This window comes from Ursus arctos, unplaced genomic scaffold (assembly GCF_023065955.2).
Source record: "Ursus arctos isolate Adak ecotype North America unplaced genomic scaffold, UrsArc2.0 scaffold_10, whole genome shotgun sequence".
Taxonomy (NCBI): domain Eukaryota; kingdom Metazoa; phylum Chordata; class Mammalia; order Carnivora; family Ursidae; genus Ursus; species Ursus arctos.
Window position 1 is genome coordinate 34,323,116 of NW_026622764.1, and position 9,966 is coordinate 34,333,081.

The 9,966-nt window shown below is 34.8% G+C and overlaps 1 pseudogene; it reads right to left on the reverse strand.

The window, feature by feature from the left end:
* Nucleotides 1–2,293: 2,293 nt before the first annotated feature.
* On the reverse strand, nt 2,294–7,963 carry LOC113251119 (heterogeneous nuclear ribonucleoprotein H3-like; annotated as a pseudogene).
* Nucleotides 7,964–9,966: the final 2,003 nt, after the last annotated feature.

A 9,966-nucleotide genomic window follows, 5' to 3' on the forward strand; every position in this document is an offset into this window, starting at 1 on the left:
AGCTAGGTGTATCTAGAGAGGAGTTGTGGAGCACCTTTGGAGAAAGTTTCTCTTTTCTATTCAGAATGAAAAATGGGAATTGTTGACAAAGGGAGACTTTGCTCCCATTGCTGCATCAGCAAATATGGCAGTAGTTAGAAAGAAGAAATGTACAGATGTCTGAAGGGGCCAATTTTAGATTTATATCTTTTGTTTGAAGTTCAGCTTGTCAAATATTCCAGAATAACTGGTCAAACTATCTGGAGTCTGCCTGGCAAGGAACCACCAAGTAACAGAAAAACATATGCATATTGTGCTTTGTAATTCACAAAGCATTTTGCTACACATGATATCCTTTGTTCCTCACAACAATGCAGATATATTGGTAGGTCAAGCATTCTATTCTGCAAGTTCAAAGGTAAAATCTGAATGAGAGAGTTTAACTGATTCATACATGGACACACAGCTTATGGTAGCAGATCCAGGACCTAGACCAAAGTTTTCTCATTCTAATTACAGACTTCTTTCTATTACATGTGCTCTTGTGAGAAGGTTGAAAGCATACATTTCATAAAGATTTAATGTATGTCATAATTTCATTAAATGTTAAATATGTGAAAATTCTTCTAGATGAATTCAACCTGGCTATGAACTTATTTGCTCTTAGGTCAATCAACATCAGGAAATACCTATTTTTCAGGGCACTATGGAGTACAACGAGTATGCAATAGGCTTCCTACTTGGGTGATAATTGTGTTAGTGGTATGATAGACCATATATATGGGTAAGATAACTTGTAGCATTTTAACAATCATACTAAGGAAAGGTCCTAAAAGCAAAAATGAACAGGGCAAAATACAAAGATCTAGAGTTTCTCTGTAAGTGTGTGTATGTGAATACATTTTTTTCCATGTATATGGTACCTGACATGCCAAATTCTAGTTGAACCTTGGAAAAGCAATCAAACAATGATCGTTACAGAAAGCTCCACTCCTACATTCCAGAAGCTTACAGTTTAGGAAGGGAGACTTATACTAATCAAATAATCATTTTCCATTCATGTATTCATTCATTCATTCAGCTAATACTTATGAAACACTTGTGAGTGAGAAATTATTCTAAGTACTCAAGATAGGGCTATGTAAACATAAATGCAATTGCACAGCTATGAGGTGGTACAACCAGCACACCACACATTCTGCAGGTGGAGCACATAACTGGATCTGCCTGAAAGCAGAGGTCTTGTGAACAGTTAACCATCTCACTGCCTTTCTTCATCTACCTAGAAAATGACAACTGAAGCTGGAGATTTATTTGAAGTCTCTTATTTGGTTCGAAAATAAATGTAATTTTACACTATTTTATACGGTACCATACTATAATACTACCATACTATAATAATACATTAAAATATGTTGTAGGGGTGCCTGTGGCTCAGTCAGTTAAGTGTCTGACTCCTGATTTTGGTTCAGGTCATGATCTCAGGGTTATGAGATCAAGCCCAGTGTCAGGCTCCACACTCAGTGGGAAGTCTGCTTGGGATTCTGTCTCTCTCTCTTTCTCTCTCTTTCTCTCTCTTTCCCTCTCTTTCTCTCTCTCCTTCTGCCCCTCCCCCTGCTCACACACTCTCTATCTCTCAAATTAAAAAAAAATCTAATATGTTGTAATGATATAGAGGTATTTGTGCTAATCAGCCCCCCCCCCCAATGTAAGTAAAATTGATTCTTGAAAGCAGATGTCTTACTGAGACTTGTTTGGGAAATGGTAAGCAATTATTCAGCTGTAGCATTATTTTAGAATATGTTTTATAAAAAGTACAGGTAGATATAGACTGGAGATATAGAATAAGAAACTGTTCTATAGGCCTATAAATGTAAAGACAAAGTAATGTTGTATTTAGAGAAGACTTAATTACATTCTTTTTCATATTATTAAAACTATTAATACCTACCTTATATAAGAGTAATAAGAAAATATGTATAGGCTTCTCTCAGAGTATAGAACACATGATAGGAAATCAATAAATATTAAAATATATAGTCCTGAGTGCTTTTGCAATAGCTCAGTTTAGAAGTGATGAAGGATTTATCACTTCTTTTTTAATATAAAAATTCATTAAGTCAAAGTATGCAACAGATAAACCCTATAAAAAACAGATTTTTCCATCATAATCTGTTGTTTTACGAAATAATATTTTGAAAACACATTCTTCCAGTCGTTATACAGTTCTTAAAATACAAAAGAAATGAGATCCATAAGAAAGCCTAGTAGACCAGATTCTGTTTGCAGGTCTTTGTACGTTGGTGGTTATGTTTCAGTACATCCCACACCATCCACCTCCATTCCTGCCGCCTTGCCCACAGTAACCTCCACCGCCTGCCCACCGTGGCCATAACCACACAAGCCATCAGGAACAGCATATCCTCCACTGTAATTCTTCGTCCTTCCCATTCTTACAACAGATCCATAATCTCTCTGGCCATTCCATCTCTGCTATAGCGCCCCATTCCAGAGCCTCTCATTCCAGACTAGAATTCAAGAAGACTTTAATGTAGTGATGTTGCCTGCTATTCTTATCGTTAGACACAGTAGCTACTGCAGCCTCATATGTCACACACTCTACATCTGCTTCTCCTGTTGCTCTGCCACCAGCTTCAGTATCAATATCAATTAGTATCAGATTTACTGGTGGGGAAAAGTAGCAATGTCATTTTTGGTTGAATTAAAAGGTAATCCTCTCATGGGTACAAAATGATCACCCAAAACCCCTGGCCTTGCATCACCAGCTCCACCTAGCTGTGTCTACCCATACCATCTCTCAGTCCGTCATCAAAGCTATCATTTCCATAGCCATAATCAGTATCACCATCATAGTTACCAAAGCCTCCACAACCAGGGATGTTGCGGAAGAAAAAGACAGGACAGATGTCAGAGATGGAACAAACATATTATTTACAGAATTCTGTTTAGTCAGTTAAATATATAGTGAGAGCCTAATGTGTGTCAAGGACTGTGCTAAGTGCTTTGAAATACAGCCAAGTTCTGATTCAATATAGGAGACAAGGAAAAGATAACCCCATAGTTTGGAAACAGTGTGGTTGTGAGAAAAATATTTAAATGAGTAGAATAAGGATGTCAGAAAGTTGGATCTGGATTGCTGGTACAGGTGAAAAAAGACACATCGTTTTATTCAAGTCCAAATAGGAAACTTGCTTTTGTTTTTAAGTAACAAAGTAAAATGCTGAAGTTCCTGCTATTATTTTTGGGAACTGTTTGGAAAATATTTGGAAAAATAATTTTCATCACACACCCCCCCCCAGCTGCAGTATGATGGCTTTGATGAATACTTGATTTGGAATAAATGACCACTTTTTTTTTTAAAGATTTTATTTATTTATTCGACAGAGACAGCCAGTGAGAGAGGGAACACAAGCAGGGGGAGTGGGAGAGGAAGAGGCAGGCTCATAGCAGAGGAGCCTGATGTGGGGCTCGATCCCATAACGCCGGGATCACGCCCTGAGCCGACGGCAGATGCTTAACCGCTGTGCCACCCAGGCGCCCCTAAATGACCACTTTTATCTCACTGGCAATTTTACATAGCTGGAAAGAGCTGCTGAGATTTCGAAATGGGAAGTATGAAACTGTGGCTCAAACATCATTATTTCTTCAATATTTCCTCATCCTTTTTATGATACATATACATCTTATAATAATATACATATTATTACTGATTTCCCTTCTGACATTTTTAGAATATTGGTATTTTACTCTTCATTTGATTTAATAAATGGCTCCAGATTTTGTCTTCAATTCAAAAGTTTCCTCTTAAAGAGAGATACAAATTTGAACGGCTTTCCTTTTCCCCAGTTTAGATTCCCCAGTGAATATTAGTTTACAGGTATTCAAGTACTGAAACCTCTTCAGAATCCATTGATTTCTCCAAGTTACTTTCATATGGGAAATCTCTTCCTCTTGCCTCTAAAAAATTATTCTTATCAATATTTTGGAGAGCAACAGAGAGATGAAGGGTGTGGAGCATTTTCTGAAATAAGGTTTCTGTGGCGTGTGTGGATGTGTGTGCGTGTGTGTGCGTGTGTGCGTGTGTGTACACATGCATGTGCTCATCTATGCCCATTGGTGGTGGTGAAGTATTTTCATTCTCCTTTACAAATAAAAATGTCTTATTCTAAAGAAGACACATAAACTATCAAATGCAATGTGATGTTTTTGTTAAATAATAAGCAATAGAAGCACACAGAAATAAATATTTCTCATGGAGGTAAAATATATACAACTATAAAATCATAAATATACTGGAGAATTATAATATGAATTTGTAAATTGTATGCAAATAGCTTGAAACCAGATCTATAAAGACATAAATAAAGCAACAAGACTGAAAGGTTTATATGTTGGCTTGTTTATAGAGTAGCACAAACATTTTTCTTTTTTAATTGGCAATTAATTTTCGGCAGCCATCTAGGTACTTTCATGTCAAATTACTTTTCCTACACTAAACAAGATTAGGCATCCAAGCAGCAAAGCACTTACGTGAAAAGTGAGAAACTGACTGTCAAGTAGATATTTTCCACCTATAACCAATTAAAATGTTTCTTTTTTGATGAATGGGTGCTGTAATTTCACATTTTGTATTTTTACCCAAGTACATACCTGTATAACATCCCAGTTCACAAGGGCTTCAAGAGATGGGTACTGAGATTTCTGTTATTTCTTTCATGCAATACACCTTCAGAATGAATCAAGCATTTTTTTGTGCAGTTTAAAAGACAGAGCTTTCTTAGGCTACTGCACACAAAAATATATCCACAGTACATGTACATGTATATGTTTAAGTGTATATATGTGTGTATGTGTATATATCTACATATGTGTGTTTTTAAGCTGTATACCTCAAAAAATATTTCCATCAAACGATTCTTAGTCTCTCAGTTCTTTGTAGATTATCATTTTACATTAAAATGTAGAGATGCCTGTATTTAAAAATTAGACCATTGACACATAAGGTAAAAAAGTAATGTATTATTGATAATCTTCAAGTGAATGACATAAAAAGGAAAATATTGATTTTTTGGAAGATGTCTCATTTTTCTTACTTCACAGAAGACTGATGCAGGTTCATGAGCCTATCAATATTATTTGAATTAATGCATATTCCCTACTATTGATTGCTTTAACAATGATTGTCATAACTGATTTATGGGCACTTATGCCTGTTAAATATTTTAAGAGGTAAATATCAGATTTGTATATATAAGTAGATTGACTTGAATAAACAATAGGGTTGGATGTTAACATTATACCTTTTGATTTAATCCATATTACAGTACATTATGCAAGATGTATTTTTAAGATAGCAGCAAAAATCCAACTAAAAGTTGATATTAGATCACCTTGCTTACAAGAGTTAAGTGCAGAATTCTCTCCAAGGTTAACAAAGTATTTTAAATTTTCAGGTAGCAATTCTCATGTCATTTGGAAATATATCTAACATCTATGAGAAAAACTAGGATCTATCAAACCAAAATATAAATTTTGAGTATCATTGTAATATACTTAAAATTGATTTGTTCCTGTTGCTTAAAATAGATCAGAATGTAGGATTATATTTCAGCTTTCCATGGCGACTGAGTGATACCCCATACTTTCCAAACAAATGAGACAAGGTGTGATGGTGTGGGAAGTGAAGAGAGGGTATATATGTTTTACGTCATCTGATATTTAGCATGAGTATCTTTGACTTGAGATGTTAGATATGATTACCAGAGTCATTTACCAAGGAACCTACTTTTTTCAAAACAAGTTTTATTGAGGTATCATGCACATACCATAAATTCACTTGGTTTAACAGTACAATTGAATGGTTTTTAAATTGACAGACTTGTACAAACATTACCACAGTCTAATTTTAGGAAATTTTTGTACCTCAAAAAGATATGTGGTGCCCACTGCAGTCATTCCCTGTTCCTAAACCCAGCCCCAGACAACCAATGATCTACTTACTGCTTCTAAAGATTGACTTTTTCTGGACTTTTCACATAAATAAAATCATCCAAAATGTGGTCTTTTGCATTTGGCTTCTTTCGTTAGTATAATATTTTAGAGGTTGATCCATGTTGTAACATGTATTAGCAATTCATTCATTTCTATTACCAAATACTGTTCCATTGTATGGATAACCACAATTCTTTACACATTCACCAGTTGATGGATGCATGCATTTTTTCCACTGTTTAGCTATTACAAATATTTTTGCTGCGATCATTCATGCAGAAATAGTATTGTGGACATATGCTTTCATTTCTCTTGTATACTCTAAACATGGCATTGCTTTATCATTTGGTAAATTTGTACTTAACTTTTTAAGAAACTGCTAAACTCTTTTTTAAATTGGCTAAGCCATTTTATATTTCTACCTGCAGTGTATGATGGTTCCAGTTTGCTACATCCTTGACAATATGTTTTCTATTTTCTTTTGATTATAGCTATCCCAGTAGTTGTGAAGTGGTAAGTCATTGTGGTTTTGAGTTGCATTTCCCTAATGGCTAATGATGTTGTACATCTTTTTGTAAGCTTATCAAGGTATGGGTATTCAAATCCTTTGCCCATTTTTTAACTAGATTATCTGTCTTTTTTTGGTTTTGGTATTTTGTGTAAGAAATCATTATCTAATCCAAGATCATAAGGAGTTATTTTTATGTATTCCTGTTAGGATTTTATAATGTTAGCTTTTACATTTAGATCAATGATACATTTTGAGTGAATTTTTTTATGGTGTGAGGTAGAAGTCCAAGTTCATTCTTTTGCATGTGGATATTGTCTCAGCACCATTTGTTGAAAAGACTATATTTTCCCCCGTTGAATTGCCTTCCCCCCCATATCACATTTTCCTTTCCTTTTTTTTTTTTTTTTTTTGCATATCTCTTAACTTTCCCTTGAAAATTGGACATTTTAGGTACTATAACAGCTCAGGATCTTAACTCTACCTACCTCCTCGGGGTTAGTGCTATTGTTTGCCTAGTTATCATTTATCTGTTTAGTGAGTTGAATGAACTAACTATGTGAAGTTTATTTCTATTGCAATACACAGTTGTTTTTCTGGTTTTTATATTTTTACCTGACTACTGGGTAATTGTCCCAGGTCAGCGTAAGTCACTTAGTGGTCAAAAGTTGTGCCTAAGTTCCCTTGGCCTGCTGGATTTTTACCCTTTGCAATTCAATGCATGTTTGGTTGGAGGCTACTATCATCATTGTTCAGAGTTCACATTTTTGCCCCCATCTTCCACTCCTTTTGCTTAGAACAGATTGCCTATGACAGGTTTGATTTTATTGTTAAAACTGGCTTATTAGTAACTGCTTTTGAGTCACAGTAGCTTATTGTTCAGCCAATATTTGGTTAGAGGTTGTGCTTAAGCTCCTAGTTCCAGTGAAGCTTTTACTTTTTGCTTCGGATCTGTGTGTGACTTGGCGAATGTTTTCATTTCTGTGCCCTCTTCTGCTCTAATTGCTCTGCAGTTCCTTCAGCTTGTGCACAGCGTTGCTGTGCCCCAGGGTTAAATGTGATCCCAGTAGTTCTTTCTTAGCTATCTCTTTCCCTAGTTCTCTCTGTTAAAGTATGTGATTGCTCGGCCATCTCAATTTTTTTTTTTTTTTTTTTTTTTTTTTTTTTTTTTGCTACTGGTAGAGCTATGTGTACCCTTTTAGTTGCTCTCTACCAAGATCACAATTGTTTATGACATCTTCCCTTTCTTCCAGAGGCATGGAATTCTTCACACTCTTTTCCAAACAAAGTCAATTTTTTCAGGCAAAACTGTGAAACTTTTTGTCTCTATGTTTTGTCTTTCCCATTGAGAAAACTTTTGTATAACTCACAAGATCTGGAACCAGGGACAATGACCCATTTCTCCTGGAGTGACACACTTGCTCTATGACCAGGAGCTGTGCAGGAGGTGGAGAGTGTTCCCATCTTGTTGGCTGTCCCTTCCTTAGAACCTCCACCCTAGAAGCAAGGTGGGTTGGGGATCAGGGGGCCCTGTTCTGATCTTGTAATGTCTGGAATAGAGATTTTGCCTTGTGAGTGGGGACTGGATGACAGAAGGGAGCCTTGGCTTTCTTGGCTATGTTGGCCCAAAAGACTGCTTCAGCAATATGGAGTTGGGGAAGTGATACCAGTGGTTTGTAAATCTCATGGTAATACAGTTTCTTAGACTGGGAACTAGAAGGGGAAAAGTCCTGTAAGATGAATCTTTTGAGTGTGGGAAGGCAAAGGATTGTAGCTTAAATGCCACAGACCCTCACCATTCTTACTAAAATTTAGTAGATTTTATTGAATGATTATTTTTTTTCGTTTGTTGTATGCCCTCAGAACAACTCACGAAGACTTAAACTAGTTGCTTTTTTAAAAAAATAATTTTCTGCATATAAATGGTTGCTTTGTTGGAGAGAGTTTTCTGAGGTTCTCACTCTGCCATTACAGAAGAAATCAGTCTCTTAAGGAACTTTCTTTTAAAGATAAATGTTTTGTTTCTGTTTTTAAAAAAACAAAACATAAACATTTTAGGGATTCAAATATATTACAAGCTTTTGTAAATATTACTAAACTCAAATGTTTCTGTCAAAATGAATATCTTGACTAAAAATGCAAAATGGCAGCCCTTTATCAACCAGAAGAAACACATATAATGCCATTATCGTTAATTTTTTTTCTCCTGAACAGTATTTACTTGTTCTTGATAAAGTACCATTTGATATCACCAACACCAAAGTCATTGTTAGCATAAATTTTAATTGATAATTTATAGTCTAATTGCTAATCCCATTCTGCCCTAATTTATAATTCTACCTATGTCATAAATATGAATGGATAGTTTCTAACATATACTATCAAGCATTTGTTCAAGGACTTCCTTTAATTACTTCCATTATTACTGATCCTGTGGTGTAGGTGGGAAAAATTTGGGTAACCCTTTGGATGCTACCACTGTTTTATGTGTCAAAATTGGATTAGAAACTATGCATAATGCAAATAACCATGTAATTATTTTGAATTTACAATGTATTTACTATGTAATTGCATAGTAAGTACCATATAATTACAAGATGATTACATGATTATTTCTGCCTTTTACACAGCTTTAAAAGCAAAAGATTTTGTTGCAATTATTATTGGCATTTATTGGTAAGTGTTACATAGTAGGGAACAAAATATTTATCATGTAATCAACGAAGCAAGCAACTGTTATTGTCTCTTTTCAGTTGCTAAATTATATTTTAAAGTTATTGGAGTGAACCTAAAACTACTCTAAAAAATAAAGTTTATGAATTAAAAAAAAGTTATTGCACTCAAAGAGTTAGCCGTAAGTATAGGACATAAATTGATATCTCTGAGGTAACTGATTATTCTAGACATCATTCTGTTTACTATGGGTGTATATTTTTAACTGAAGCTCTGAAGTTGAGGTTTTTAAAAATATTTGAAGAAAATTTTATTTGGCCAGCGTAGAAACTCAAGAACTAAAGTGAAAATAATACTTAAAATATCTGTACTTATAGAATAAAACATCATTATTTTCCTGTGTTTACCCATAGTTTAACTTCCCTAGTTTTGAGAAATAATTGATATACATCGCTGTAAAAAATTAAGGTATACAGCATGATGGTTTGATTTACATTTATTGTGCAATGATTACTGAAGTGGGTTCATCTAACATTCACCTTCTCATGGAGTACAATAAAAGAAAAAGAAAAAAGAAGAGAAAAAAGGGAAAAAATTCTCCTGTTAGGATTTACTCTCTTCTCAAATTTCCTACGTATCCTACAGCAATGTCAGCTATAGTCATTGTGCTGTACATCATGTCCCTACTGCCTATGCATCTTATATTTGGAAGTTTGTATCTTGACCATCTTCTTATAATTCCCCCTCCCCCCACCCTTTGGTAATCACAGTGTGATATCTTTTACTATGTGGGG